Source organism: Pseudophryne corroboree, chromosome 5, assembly GCF_028390025.1.
Source record: "Pseudophryne corroboree isolate aPseCor3 chromosome 5, aPseCor3.hap2, whole genome shotgun sequence".
Classification (NCBI taxonomy): Eukaryota; Metazoa; Chordata; class Amphibia; order Anura; family Myobatrachidae; genus Pseudophryne; species Pseudophryne corroboree.
Genome location: NC_086448.1, coordinates 33903548 through 33919556, shown reverse-complemented (window position 1 = coordinate 33919556; position 16009 = coordinate 33903548). Strand labels below are relative to the sequence as shown.

Sequence of the window (16009 nt, the reverse complement as noted above, 5' to 3'; positions counted from 1 at the left end):
CCTTCCCACCAATATATGGTGAGATGCAGGCACCTTTTTTAGGCACTGACCTTGGAATAGTGCCCTATATGCACCAAAAGGTTTCTTTATAGGTTTGTCGCACACTCCTCCTCCTCTCCTATTGCTTCATATGAGGTAAAGGATAAAGGGCAGAGATAACCTGTCAAGCACTGACCTTCAATGAATGCCCTATATGCATTGAAAGGTATCTTTGTCCACCGTTTTCAAAGTGTCTCCTTTATCTCCGAATATATAGCCAGTATATGATCACCCACAATGAACTGACCTTTTGATAATTCCCTATGTTCACATAAAGGTTTCTTTTTATGCTGGGATCAACAGTTCGTGCAGTAATATCTTCAATGAAACCTTATAGTCACGATCATTACCACTTTGTGGTTAACAGAGACGAATTCCCTAGAGAGAGAATACATCAGGTGATGTATTCTCTCTCTCTAGGGAATTCGTCTCTGTTAACCACAAAGTGGTAATGATCGTGACTATAAGGTTTCATTGAAGATATTACTGCACGAACTGTTGATCCCAGCATAAAAAGAAACCTTTATGTGAACATAGGGAATTATCAAAAGGTCAGTTCATTGTGGGTGATCATATACTGGCTATATATTCGGAGATAAAGGAGACACTTTGAAAACGGTGGACAAAGATACCTTTCAATGCATATAGGGCATTCATTGAAGGTCAGTGCTTGACAGGTTATCTCTGCCCTTTATCCTTTACCTCATATGAAGCAATAGGAGAGGAGGAGGAGTGTGCGACAAACCTATAAAGAAACCTTTTGGTGCGTATAGGGCACTATTCCAAGGTCAGTGCCTAAAAAAGGTGCCTGCATCTCACCATATATTGGTGGGAAGGATTGTCCCCCACTAACCTCATATTTTCCTCTCTTTGGGCATAACTTCTCTATTGGTGGAGTGAAGACACCCTAGGGTTGTGTGATCCTGAACTGACTTTGGATATTCGCTACAAACAAGAGGAATAACGATTTATGCTGACGGCGCTGTGGTTTTGTTTCTTTGTTGTTTTTATCTGATTGTATGTGGGCTAGGTGAGCTCGGAAACAAAATCTAGCTGCAGTCTTTGGCTGGCGCAGGTGGAGAACTATTCTTTTCTGACCTCCCTACAACACCTGGGCATGCTCCTGATGAGGTGGCGGAAGGTCTCCTGAGGGATCTCCTCCCAGACCTGGACTAAAGCATCCACCAACTCCTGGACAGTCTGTGGTGCAACGTGGCGTTGGTGGATGGAGTGAGACATGATGTCCCAGATGTGCTCAATTGGATTCAGGTCTGGGGAACGGGCGGGCCAGTCCATAGCATCAATGCCTTTGTCTTGCAGGAACTGCTGACACACTCCAGCCACATGAGATCTAGCATTGTCTTGCATTAGGAGGAACCCAGGGCCAACCGCACCAGCATATGGTCTCACAAGGGGTCTGAGGATCTCATCTCGGTACCTAATGGCAGTCAGGCTACCTCTGGCGAGCACATGGAGGGCTGTGCGGCCCCCCAAAGAAATGCCACCCCACACCATTACTGACCCACTGCCAAACCGGTCATGCTGGAGGATGTTGCAGGCAGCAGAACGTTCTCCTTGGTGGTAGCGGTCCTGCTGCTGGCTTGTTGCCCTCCTACGGCCTCCTCCACATCTCCTGATGTACTGGCCTGTCTCCTGGTAGCGCCTCCATGCTCTGGACACTACGCTGACAGACACAGCAAACCTTCTTGCCACAGCTCGCATTGATGTGCCATCCTGGATGAGCTGCACTACCTGAGCAACTTGTGTGGGTTGTAGACTCTGTCTCATGCTACCACTAGAGTGAAAGCACCGCCAGCTTTCAAAAGTGACCAAAACAACAGCCAGAAAGCATAGGAGCTGAGAAGTGGTCTGTGGTCACCACCTGCAGAACAACTCCTTTATTGGGGGTGTCTTGCTAATTGCCTATAATTTCCACCTGTTGTCTACTCCATTTGCACAACAGCATGTGAAATTGATTGTCAATCAGTGTTGCTTCCTAAGTGGACAGTTTGATTTCACAGAAGTGTGATTGACTTGGAGTTACATTGTGTTGTTTAAGTGTTCCCTTTATTTTTTTTGAGCAGTGTATATTTCAGCAACCTGCACAGTTGTTTTATGGTTCTGTAGTGAAGAAACCTAGAACTTGTAGATTGGGAGCTCATTTGGGTAGGGCCGTTATACTGTAGCTGTCTGTTTCATGTTATTGTGTAGAACTGTATCATGATTCCCTCAGTGTACTGCACTGTGTAATACATTGGTTTCCAAACTTTTTTGAATTACGGCGCCCTAGAATATTAGAATTTTTTTCACGGCACCCCAAGGCCAAAAATTTCTTATTGAGAAATTTAGAAAGAAATATTACATTAAGTAGATCGCGTTTATAATATATGTCATCCTTAGGGTCAGTTGTGTGGTGAGGGACAAGATTTGCTTCTGTTTGGCCACATATTTTATGACTGGCAGCCACCAGCACTGGTTTTGCCTACTATATTGACCATGAATAATTTGAATTAGTCCTGGACCACCAACCCAGGGCACCCCTGCAAGTGTCCCGAGGCACCCCAGGGAGCCACGGCACTCAGTTTGGGAACCTCTGGTGTAATATGATGATTTATAACACAACAATGGGAGTCATTCCGAGTTGATCGCTCGCTAGCTACTTTTTGCAGCCGTGCAAACGCATAGTCGCCGCACACTGGGGAGTGTATATTTGCTGTGCCAGTGTGCGATCGCATGTGCAGCCGAGCAGTACAAAAATAGGGGATCCGGACTGAAAGTCGACAGTAACTAGGTCGACAATGTCTAGGTCGACCACTATTGGACGACAGTAACTAGGTCGACATGGTGTCTAGGTCGACAGGGTCTTTAGGTCGACATGTTCTAGGTCGACAGGTCAAAAGGTCGACATGAGTTTTTCACAATTTTTTTCTTTTTTTGAACCTTTTCATACTTAACGATCCACGTGGACTACGATTGGAACGGTAATCTGTGCCGAGCGAAGCGGTAGCGGAGCGAAGGCACCATGCCCGAAGCATGGCGAGCGATGCGAGCCATGCGAGGGGACGCGGTGCACTAATTGGGGTTCCCGGTCACTCTACGAAGAAAACGACACCAAAATAACATTAAAAACTCTTGTCGACCTTTTGACCTGTCGACCTAGAACATGTCGAACTAAAGACCCTGTCGACCTAGACACCCTGTAGACCTAGTTACTGTCGACCAATAGTGGTCGACCTAGACATTGTCGACCTAGTTACTGTCGACTTTCAATACCACACCCCAAAAATAGTTTGTGCAGTTTCTGAGTAGCTCAGAACTTACTCAGCCGCTGCAATCACTTCAGCCTGTCCGGTCCCGGAATTGACGTCAGACATCCGCCCTGCAAACGCTTGGACACGCCTGTGTTTATCCAAACATTCCCAGAAAACGGTCAGTTGCCACCCACAAACGCCCTCTTCCTGTCAATCACCTTGCGATCGGCTGTGCGAATGGATTCTTCGAACAATCCATCGCCCAGCAACGATCCGCTTTGTACCCGTACGACACGCCTGCGCATTGCGGTGCATACGCATGCGCAGTTCTGACCTGATCACAGCGCAGCGAAAAACGACAGCGTGCGATTAGGTCGGAATGACCCCCAACGACTGTTGATTCCCTTCTCTGCTCTCATTAAATTCTTGTTTCATTTCTAGTTTTGACTTTAATTTTTTTAACCACCTATAGGGGAGAGATATTTATTTGAATGAAAACTTTTTTTTAACATTCTTACCATAGCCAGATCATCCATCAAATCTCGGCCACTGATCATTCATACTGAACCCTATCAAACAACTACTGTAGGTTTCCACTTAGGTCTCAATGGGTACTGAGCTGCCGGATAACCCAAGATATTTATATTTTTTGGTGTCCTTTAACAAATGGAGAGCATTACAAGACATAAATAAATATATATATATATATATATATATATATATATATATATACTTCCAAATGCCCGGAGGTCCACGGCTCTGCACGTCTTTTATGATTTACAGATGATATCTTTGTACATTTTGCTCTGTCTTTTCATGTTCTAAGGTGCTTACTAATACAACTACATGTACGTGTCACCCAATATATGTTTTAGTAACATCTAATCACTTGTGCTAATTGATCACAGGAAGTGATGTGCACATCACTTCCCTTTTAGTTTGGGTATATATACATGGTCTGTCTCTAGTCTCAAATCACCCCTTGATGAAGTCCAGATAGGACGAAACGCGTTGGGTGATGCTTTTTGATCTAACCTCACCACAAAGTTAAGCTACTTTATTCCTCTTTTTTCTTCTTATGAACGCTATTTTATTCCTTTGTGTTTCTTATACTTTAAAGTATTTTTTATCCTTTGTGTTAAATGATTCTCCAAAGTTTTGAGGGAATTTATGTTTTTATGCTCCTTTGGATTTTTTATGAGTCCTATATGCTTTTATATTAGCTTGTATGCTTTTATAACCAGTTTTGTATAGTGCTTTCCATTGCAATAAATTTGTACACACCTTTTTATACTATTATCCTGCTTTTAGCATTATTTGGCACCATTGGTCGATCTTTACTACCTCATTCTTTGTCCACATAACCACTCTCGAAGGTAATTGTACCAGTACCTACATTTATTTGAGGTAACGAGCTGACACCCTGGTAGATTGTAGGGAGTGCCAATTCATCAGGCGGGCTTTTCATTTTTTGCAGTGTTCCCATACTAGTGTTAACATTTAAGATACTACATCTGTGGCGCTGATACCTTTCCTAGTACACATTCTCTTTTTGGTATTACTGCTTTCAGCTGCCTGGAGGAGGCCAGTATCATACACAGCATGTTTGGAACAAAGGAACGCACCAACAAAAGGAGTAATTTATGTCAAAAATGTTTTAATGAAACCACCACTCTGGAGATCGAACATAACAGCAACAATCTCGATGACATGTTTTGGAGTGTAGAAAGACTCCTGACAAAGGAAGTCAAAGCATGGTGGGACATTAGGGGCCTTGAGCACTATGTCAGTGTTAATAGGATCCCCAGAGGACTCAGGATATCGAAACAGCCTACCTTCGGCCTGGGCAATCAGGATTTTTTGAAGGTATGGGACAACACATTACATAACTGCTCCATTAACCTCATGAAACTGTTAATAGCAGAAAAGAAACATATTATCTCAGACCTGGAAATAGAAATCAAGGAGGCTGAGAGTAAAATGGAGGCGCATAAGGACAAAGAGGATTTTAGAATTAATGAAAAGGTTCTAAATAAAAAACTGGAACGTATAGAGGAGGAGGTGATCAAGAATAAGGAAAGGAAATTCACTAGAGACAGACAGGATTATGAGAACAATATGGTGAAAAACTGGAGTAGGGTCAACAGAGGAGAACGACAGGAGCCTAAAGGAAATAGGGACTACTGGCAGTCCATCCCCAGGAAACAGAGAAACCCCCAGACTGGTACAAGGGGAAAACAGGTGAACCCTATCAGAACCACCAACAGATTCTCAACATTACAGAAATTGGACTCCAACACGGAGGAGTCTTTTTTATCACCAAGTACAACTCAGCACCTCCGAGGTACGGCAAGGGCAACCGAAAAATGGAGAACCACCAATACATCTCCACGGAAAAGAAGATTCGAAGAAGAAGAGGATGCCGTGGGGGTAGGAGGGAAAAACCTGTTCAAAAGACGAAATCTACAGTAGAACCCCCAACATCAAAAGGTATCTACAACCTCTCCAGCCACGTACTGACAAACCATGAAACCACTCCGCTAAATAAAGGCTTATCATTCGCACCCACTAAGGGAATGAACAAGTTCGATGTTTTTATAGACCTAAATAAATTATTTTTTTTTTTGTAAATAATTTTTATTCATGGGGTCACAAATACAAAACGACACCAACATGTAGTGATTTCAACAGAGTACATTATGTGTATAGTATAATCGTTGGCAGTTATAAAGATAGCTGAAGAAATAAAAACAAAAACAGTGACCCATTTTTGACCCAGAAAGCGGGTGGTGTAGAATAGGAACAAGGCCAGTCAGCAGCGTAGCTAACTGATGAACAGTGAAGAAGAAGAAGAAGAAGAGTAGAAAAGGGTCCAGAGGAGAGAAAGACAGAGAAGAAAGGAGAAAAGGAGAGGAATGGACAGAATAGTATAGAATAGAATAGATTCCCCGGGGGGGTTCCCCTCAAGTCTTGTGCAGGGTATCACAGAGTAAAGGGTGAAGGGGCATGTTGGGTGGCCAGCCATGGACTCCAAACCTTCTCAAATGACCCAGGGGAGCAATTAATAATGCTAGTCATGTACTCCATGCGGTAAACGTACCAGATACGGGCAACTATAGATTGCATGGAAGGCGGGATAGGGTTTTTCCAATCTGCAGCTAGTTGACATGTTGTTGCAGATACTATATGACGTAATAATTTATTTTGAGATTTCGTTAGTGTTGGTAGGTTTAAGGGGAGGAGAATATATTTAGGGTCAGAAGGAATAGAGACCTGCATCAAACTAGAAATAAATTGAATCACTTACCTCCACATATGCACTATTTTAGGACAGGACCACCAAATGTGTAGGAAAGAGCCCTCTGCGCCACATCCTCTCCAGCATCTGTCCGTCGTGTCCGGGTACATTTTGCTCAAGCGAGATGGTACATAGTACCATCTATATAACAATTTATAGATATTCTCCTTGATTCTAACGCAGATGGAACTAGATGCTGCGTTACCCCAGGCCTCAGACCATTCCTCGTCATCTAGAGCCGAGCCCAGGTCCGTTTCCCATGCTCTCTCATGAGGATCACGCTGAGAGGGAGTATTCCCAATGAGAGTAGTATATATGAAGGAAATTAAGCCTTTGGTTGAGTGACGTCTGAAAGATATAGTCTCAAACGTGGTTAGGGGTCTGCTAGAGAGGATACTGCTCATTGAGGAGTGAAAATGTCTAAGTTGTAAAAATTGATAGATATACCAAGAGGGAATATCAATATTGTCCTGAATCTGAGTGAATTGTGGAAAGCTAGTATCCTTGGTAATGTCATTCAGATACAGGATGCCTCTATCTTGCCAGGGAGCAAACAGTGATTTATTTGTACCAGGAGGGAATGCAGGGTTGTGTAATATTGGGATGATAGGGGATGGGGCTGGGGCCAAGCCATATTTCCTATTGGCAGAGTCCCAAATCATCAGTGAGCGGGAAACTACGGGATGAGATACTATAGTTCTGGGGCGGTAGGATTTTGAAAGCCACAGTAGAGAAGAGAGAGTAGAGAGACCCACTTCGGCGGCTTCTATAGATACCCAGACCCTTTTAGATTCGGGGTTGCACCATTGCACGCAGTGTGAGAGCTGTGTGGCTAAATAATATCTCCAGAAGTCTGGGATGCCTAGGCCGCCACTAAATGTTGGGCGCTGTAAGAGTTTCAATCGAACACGGGGACGTTTATTCGCCCATATGAATTGTGACGTGTGAAATTGTAAGAATTTAAAAACTGATGGAGGAACAAAAATCGGGAGGGTCTGAAACAGGTAAAGTATCCGAGGGAGCACGTTCATCTTCACCGAGTTTACCCTACCTATCCAGGAGATAAAGAGGCTGGACCAAGAAGACAAGTCTGATTTAATGCGATCTAGCAGCCTAGGGAAATTAGCTTGGTAAAGTTGATGGTAGCTATGTGTTAGAAAAATACCTAGGTATTTGATCTTCTGCTTATGCCATTGAAATGGAAAGGAATTTTCCAGTGAGAGCTTAGTCGGGCCGGGGATATAAAAATTCAATACCTCAGTCTTACTCGTATTGAGTTTATAACCTGAATATTTAGAGTAGAGGTCTATCTCCGAGAGGAGCGACTGTAGCGACTGAGATGGCGATCCCAGAGATATTAGGACATCATCAGCGTATAACGCAAATTTATGTTCAGAAGGGCCTACCCGCACTCCTGCTATATCTACGTTAGCTCGGATCCGTGCTGCCAGTGGTTCCATAACCAGGGCAAATAGTAACGGGGAGAGCGGGCATCCCTGTCTGGTGCCGTTAGTGATGTTAAACGCGGAAGAGGTGAGGCGATTAACAGAAACCGTGGCAGTAGGAGACCTGTAGAGCGCCGAAATACCTTCAAGGAATTTGCCAGAAAAACCCATCCTCCGGAGTACCGAGAAGGCGAAGGGCCAGGAGATCCTGTCAAAAGCCTTTTCGGCGTCCAATGCTAGTAACAACGAGGGTAGCTTCTGTTTATGGATAGAGTGAATCAAATCTATAGCTCTCCTGGTATTATCGGAGGCCTGGCGGCCATAGATGAAGCCCACTTGGTCCGGGTGTATCAGTTGCGTAAGCAGGGGAGCTAAGCGGTTGGCCAAGATTTTTGCATATATCTTAAGATCTACGTTCAGCAAAGAAATCGGGCGGTAGTTGGAACAACGTGTTGGATCCTTTTCCGGTTTTGGAAACACAATAATGTCAGCTTGTACGGTTGCTGGTGCAAATGATGCTCCCCCTAGAACACTATTAAAGAGCGAGGTAAGGTATGGGGCCAATTCTGTATGGAATGTTTTGTAATATTGAGCAGTAAAGCCATCTGGACCAGGGGCAGCAGACGACCGCATGGATTTGATAGCGGTAACCGTCTCTTCCAGCGATATATCCGCATTCAGAAGAGAAATCTGCTGCTCAGTCAAACTCGGCAAGGGGGCATCTAGCAAGTATGAACATGCTCCCTAGGGACCATTGGAGGGAAGAGGGGGGGCAGGGAGATTATATAAGGAGCTATAGTAGTCCCGAAATTCCTCCACCATCAATTTAGGATCATAAGTAAGTGTGTCTGATGCAGAAGAGTGTAATTTTTCTATCAGTCCTACAGCTCGCTTACTTCTCAGCTTATTAGCTAAGAGGCTATCAATCTTATCCGCTTTGTCGTAAAATTTTTGACGGAGCTTCTGTAGTATAGCTGCCGCCCTCCGCGATAGAAGGGTGTTTAGCTGGCCTCTGAGGTTATTTATCTGGGAAAGTAGGGAGTCACACGGGGCAAGTTTATGTTGGGCTAAAAGCGCAGAAATTTTAGATTCCAATGAGGAAATTTCCTGTGCTGCTTTCTTACGTATGGCCGAGGCCTTAGACATAAACTGGCCGCGAATAGTGGCTTTATGCGCTTCCCAGACCAGGCTAGGAGAGACTTCTGGGGAGGCGTTTTCCTCAAAGAAAAGTGTTAGGTTCAATTTAGTGTCTAAGAGGGTAGAGGGGTGCGAAAGAAGAGTGTCATCAAGACGACATTTACGGGATTTGTTAGGGGATCCGTAGAGGTCTACCAGGATATACACCCCTGCATGATCTGTCCATGAACAGGGGGTAATGCCTGAGCAGATATGAGCGTCGAGAGTGAATTGGATACATGTATCATGTCTATTCTAGAGTAATGCTGATGAGGTGCAGAGAAGTGGGTATAATCTCTGGCGTTGGAGTGTTTAAGACACCATGTGTCACGTAAATCAAGCTGTGTGAGGGAGGATGTCAATGTGAGAGCAGCGTCAGATGGGAGTGCATCCTTCTTAGTTTTAGTAGGAATAGATTTATCTAAAGAAGGGTCAAGCACGGTATTAAAGTCCCCGCCTAAAATAATGTGGCCCTGCGCCACTCTATTAAGCTTCAAAAAGAGTGTGCGAAAAAAACGTGATTGATCTTGATTAGGGGCGTATAGAGACACTAGCGTTAGAATATCAGTGCGAAGCGTACCAATAACTATCAGATACCGGCCGTCAGGATCGGCTATGGTTGTAGTGTGAACAAATGGGACGTTACGGTGGATCAATATAGCCAGCCCCCTTTTCTAACAGTCAGCAGAGGCAAAAAAGGTCTGGGTAAATTGCTTACCGGAAAGTTGAGTGTGTGTACCGGTGAAGTGGGTCTCTTGGAGGAAAACTATATCGGCTTTCTCTCTCCGACAGGTGGACAACATCACTATACGTTTCCTGGGAGAATTAAGCCCGTTAACATTTATAGAAAACAATTTAAGCACCATGTGATACCAAAGAGCAAAAGAGGAGCAGTGAAAACCCGTCCCGGGGAAGAAGGAAAGGGAAAGAAGAAAACCAGCAAGAAACAAGAATCAGAGATGTAGAAAAAAAGAGAGTGATAGAGAACCCATACGGGAGAAAACCCTGAATTATAGGGTCCCTATCAGGGACCGCTACAAAACATCATATTCTGAAGTAGCAAATAAAGGGAGCATGGGGGTAGTGGGAACAGCAAGCTAATGCAGGAAAAGCGGGTCCCTCCGGACCGCAATGGTTGAGTCGGCTAGAGCCGAATGATACAATAATGTAACCCAACATATGAAAAACAATAAACAAAAACGTACTGTGTCATAACCAAGAAAAATAATAAAAGGAAAAAAAAGGAGGGGGGGGGGGAAGGAGAGGGTAACAAGGGGTGACAAGGTAAACAATATAAGCCTAGCGTGAACGCACCAGGGTATGCATAACATATAATAAACACTAAAGCTTGGTGAGCAACCTCAGCGCCCACGGCAAGCGCATTCAAGGCTGGAAAACAATAACAAGAGTCCCCTCCTGTCAGAAATCGCATTCCTGAAGTATTGAGAACTGTTCAAGTGAAACCGGAAATAGTTCGTCAAAATCAAGGAGGGTCATTGGTGTCATTGCGATGTCGAGTTACCCTTGTCCATTCAGGCGAAGGGGCTTGGGAGCGTTGGGGCCCAAAGGAAGAGGCAGTCCCACCATCGGATGACGGTACAGGGAGGAGGCCAAGTTTAGCTAACAGATCTTGACCTTAATTTAAGGTTTTGACAGAGTGGGTAGAGTTGTTCGCTGTAACTTGTAACATGAAGGGAAATCCCCATCTATATCGTATTTGTTGTTGGCGTAATATACGGGTAACAGGCTGGAGATCCCGTCGCCTTTGAATAGTGGAGGGGGCCAAATCCTGAAAGACTTGCAGTTGCATATCTCAGAAGTCGATCACTGGAGAGTATTGTAGTGACATCAGAATACGTTCCTTTGAACGAAAATAATGTAGACGAACTATGACGTCCCTGGGCGGCTGTGTCGGGGCAGGCTTCGCTCGGAGCGCTCTGTGGGCTCTATCACACAGACAATCAGCATCGGAAAGGTCAGGTAATACGTGCTGAAAGAAGTCTTTCAGGAAGGACGGTAGTGCTGAGCTAAGGATTGATTTCGCCACATTGCGGATGCGCAAATTGTTGCGACGGGAGCGATTTTCTTGGTCTTCTTGACGTTCTTTGAAGTCCTCCAGCTCATCATTGAGCCTAGAGAGCTCAGAATCAAGACGTTGTTGAGAGCGGCAAAGGTCGTCTGTCTTCGATTCAAAGGCGTCTGTACGATTACCAAGGGCCGTGAGATCAGATTTGAACTCGGCGATAGCTGTGGAAAGTTCTTGCTTAAAAGCGGACTGTACCCCTTCAAGTAGACTGGTCATAACTGCTTGTATCTGTGGGTCAATACCCATCTCCGATGAACAGGGGGAAGGAGGAGAGTCCGTGAGCAATGCAGGAGTTGGGAGGCCCTTAGATTTTTGCCCAAAAAAATGTGTGTGGGCCTGCGTGTTTTTCTTGTTTCTTTGCGCCATTAAGGGGAAGTGAAGAGGGTAGGTGGGATATCACAAAAGTTAAAAAAAAAAAAAAAACACAGACGTTCTTTGTCGGCTGTACGTTATGTAGAGAAGGGAGAGATATAAAGAAAAACCATCACGGTCCAGGCAGGACAGGTTGTGTTGTTAGGTCAGCATCTCAGGCATTGCAGAGAGAGAGGTGAGGGCCAGTGACCCTATCGCTATCCTCCCAGGGCAGCTGATAAATATTGGGTAGCCTTGATAGCAACGGACAGCAGCAGGACATCAGAGTCGGGGGGAGTAAGGACCAGGCCGTGTTGGGAGGAGGGACAAGGATAAGTGGCCCCGCAGTCGTGTCTGGTCATCCGCATGTGAGTGTCTCCAGACGCTGTCAACCACAGGGGCACCGAAACCCGTTCCCCGTCAGGTCCGGCGGCAGGCAGTGAGCCGCGCCGGGCTCCGGTAGAAATATTACGGCTCCAGAGGCTTATATTATTCCCAGTGCGGCTGGCAGATGTGTAGTATACAATGCTGGGAGCTATACTGTGGCTCTGGGAGCGCAGGGGGTATATGGCAGCTGAAAAAACGTTTGTTGAATAGTTGTAATATAGTTGTGTGAAAGTGGGTCCCAAGTGCCACCTCCAAGATGGCTGCCGTCACCGAGCTGCAGCCGGTCCGCAACAGCAGGCAAGTCAGCCCAGGAGTCTTCTGGAGTGAAGCACTCCGTCAGCCCCACTGAGGGATACGCTCAGCCAGAGAGATACAGTCAGTACGAGCTGCCCGGGCGCTCACCGCGGTCGCGCGGCTCTCCTCGCCTCCTCCAAGATGGCCGCCGGCACCGGACATTCCCGGGCACCTCGCGGCTCCGATCAGCGATCGGCTCCCGGCTCCAGGGGCCCGTGTGTGCGATCCACAGCCCTCGGTAAGAGTCCACGAGGGGGGGGGGGGGGGAGTATGGGCAGCTAGGGCCGCTGAGATCCATGCAGCTTCCGCAGGCCCGTTTCGTCCGGCCGGAGGGGGTATGAAATCGAGGTCCCGGCTTCTGTATGGGAGGAAGGCCGCAACCTGCAGGAGCAGGAATAAACCCGTTCCCCGGCTCCGCAGCCCCTCCACTCTGATTGCCCTGGCACAGGGACAAAGTAACTGGGCACTAGCAACCCAGAAAAATCTGATGGCTGTATAATAATAGGCTAACTAAGAGGCTTTTAGTAGGAGCTCTCCAGAGACACCTCTGCTTAGTCAGGCTGCAAGCCACGCCCATCTCAGACCTAAATAAATTCATACGGAAAATCACCCTCAAACGTCACTTCCTCAAGAAGGAAGATGCGGTCACACAGAATTATGAACAATCAAAATCTGGCTTAAAGCCTACTTCCAAATTTTACCCCCTTGAATCTAAGGGACACAATGTGGGCCTGTTCTACGATCTAGTAAAGAAGGATCTCTGTGATGCTACCATCACACCAATTAAGGAAAGAAACCTCACGAATAGAGAAACAGAAGCAATCAAAAGACTTCAGGAAAACAAGAATGTAGTTATAAAAGTGGCTGACAAAGGGGGGGGGGGGGGGTTGGTCATTATGGAAAGAGAAGCCTATACCGTAGAAGCTAATAGATTACTGGGTGATAGATCCTCATACGTTACATTACCTAATGACCCTAAGGAGACCTTTGTAGAGGAACTAAGGTCAATGCTTTTAAAAGGTTTTAGACGTGAAATAATCACTAAAGAGGAATTCCAGTACCTTTTAAATTCCAACCCCACCACCCCCATTTTTTATTTTCTCCCTAAAATACATAAATCTCTGGAAAAAACCCCGGGAAGACCCATAGTGGCAGGGAATGTAGACCTATTTCTAAGAAAATATGTGATGGAACTGCCGGCTTATCTAAAGGATACTACAACAGTTCTTAATCTGATGGAAACTTTTCAGTGGAAAGACACATATAGATGGGTCACAATAGACGTGCAATCTTTGTACACTTGCATAGAACATGACAAGGGGATTGAGGCCTGCAACAATTTCCTTAGTAAGGACCATCTAATCACAGAGGATCACAGATTTTTTTTTTTGCGATATCATGAACTTCATTTTAAAACACAATTATTTTAAGTTTTTAGATGGAGTTTATCTCCAGATCTGTGGAACGGCGATGGGGACTATTTTCGCACCCAGCTTCGCAAACCTTTTTATGGGACAATGGGAGAATAAGTATATTTTTAAAAATAATCCGTACCAACACAACATTATTTTTTACAAACGTTACATTGACGATATTTTAATTGTGTGGCAAGGAGACCAACAGACTTTTAAAGAATTTTTAACACACATTTCGAAAAACAATATGAATCTCAGCTTTACAGCCGTAGAAGATACCGAAAGAATTGAATTCCTGGACCTGGTCCTGACACACTCAGGTAATGAAATCATCACGAGCAATTTCTTCAAGAAGGTAGACATGAACAGCTACGTGCACTACAGGAGCAATCACCGACAACAGTGGAAAGACAACATTCCGTTCTCCCAGTTCAATAGAATAGCACGCAACTGCAGGAACAGTGAAGAAAGGGATCGGCAATTGGAGGTATACAAGGAAAGATTCAGGGAAAAGGGGTACCCTGCACAACTCCTGGAAGGAGCTACGGCTAGAACCAAAGATCTGGAAAGAGGTGAACTCTTAAAGTATAAATCCAAGGACAATAAGGAAGATACTGTCAAATTCATCACGACATATAGCAGGCATGAGAATTTCATTAAGTAAGCAAACACTTAAGAAACATTGGCACATTTTACTAATGGATCCCGTTTTGAAGGATTACCTCACCAAGGAACCCAAATTAATGTTCCGAAAATCACAAAGCCTGAAGGACCTTGTGGCACCTTGCATGCTAAGAAATCCTGAAGCAAGGAACACCATGCCAAAATGTGTGGGCAGTTTTAAATGTGGCAAATGTAACATTTGTAAGTACCTTCACCAGAATAGAAAATCTTTCCACAATACCACTACCAAGAAAGAATACCGGATTAAACAGTTTATAAACTGTAATACATCATCAGTAATCTATCTTCTGGAATGTCCGTGCGGTCTGAAATACATTGGCAAAACTAAAAGAGCACTGAAACTTCGCATCCAAGAACACATTAGGAATATAAAGAATAAAGTCCTCACACATGTAGTATCGAGACATTTCCACCAATGCCATAATTCGGATCCTGAGGCATTAACCTATAAAGGTATCAAACTGGTATCCTTGGGAGAAAGAGGAGGAGATCTTTCCAACCTCCTCTCTAGGAGGGAGATGTTCTGGATCTACGAATTGAACACCCTCCACCCGGATGGCTTCAATGAAGGATACGAGATAGCACCCTTCTTGTAACGTAAGCCGTTTCCCACTTTACTTATCCTCCTTATTCTTTTCCCTTATTCCCCCTTTTGTCTTTAGTCTAAGGTGGACCTTTTGCCTCATCACTACAGCCATACCACACTGGACATGCCCAATTCCGGCCGATCTTGGAAGCGAAGCAGTGTTGGGCCTGGCCAGTACCTGGATGGGTGACCCCCAGGGGAGACCAGGTGCTGTAAAAGATTTCACAGGAAACCTGAATTCTAGGGATACTTCACTTCAAGCTTTTGTATTACTCTGTACTGCCACTCTGATCCTTTTGTAGGAATTATCTACCCCTATATTGGTCCTTGATCTAAATAAAGTGTTCTATAACAAATAAAATAGGAAACAAGATACCGGTATCAACCCGTTGTATACACTGAGGCCTCTCCTCATGATTCCACACTACTATTACAATCATACTGGCCAGGAGACGCCCAATGCCGTCTGATCTTGGAAGCTAAGCAAGGCTGGGCCCAGCTAGTACAAGGATGAGAGACCTACTTGGAAGACCGGGTGTTGTAAATGCAAGGTGGAAGGCTCTGAATTGTGTATACATATTATTTTATAAATTATGTTTTATGACGTTCCTTATATCATTAATATCTTTTATTTAATATTTTTTATTATATGAACTAATTTGCACCTTATTTGTGCACCCTACAGGGATCTGACCCTTAATTGCGGACTCTGGTGCGCTATTTTATTCTGCCTTTCTCACCTTTTTTGACTAAGGTATACTGTGATAATCTACCTGAGCAGTATACTCTTCATATACATGGGATTATCTCCTTCCCACTCACTACTCTTTCATATCGTTTTTTCTGTGTTTTCTCAACAACTCCATCGTTTGTGTATATTCTCTAATGCAGATCTCAAGTCTCATATAATATAATATAATATATGTTAACATTTAAATATCTACACCTTTGTACAGTGGACCTTTAAATTGCACTGATCTAATCCCTTCTTTCAGCC

General features: G+C 44.6%; 1 pseudogene; it reads left to right on the top strand.

The window, feature by feature from the left end:
- The first annotated feature begins 15112 nt into the window (after positions 1-15112).
- On the top strand, positions 15113-15231 carry LOC134931650 (5S ribosomal RNA; annotated as a pseudogene).
- The last annotated feature ends 778 nt before the right edge of the window (positions 15232-16009 follow it).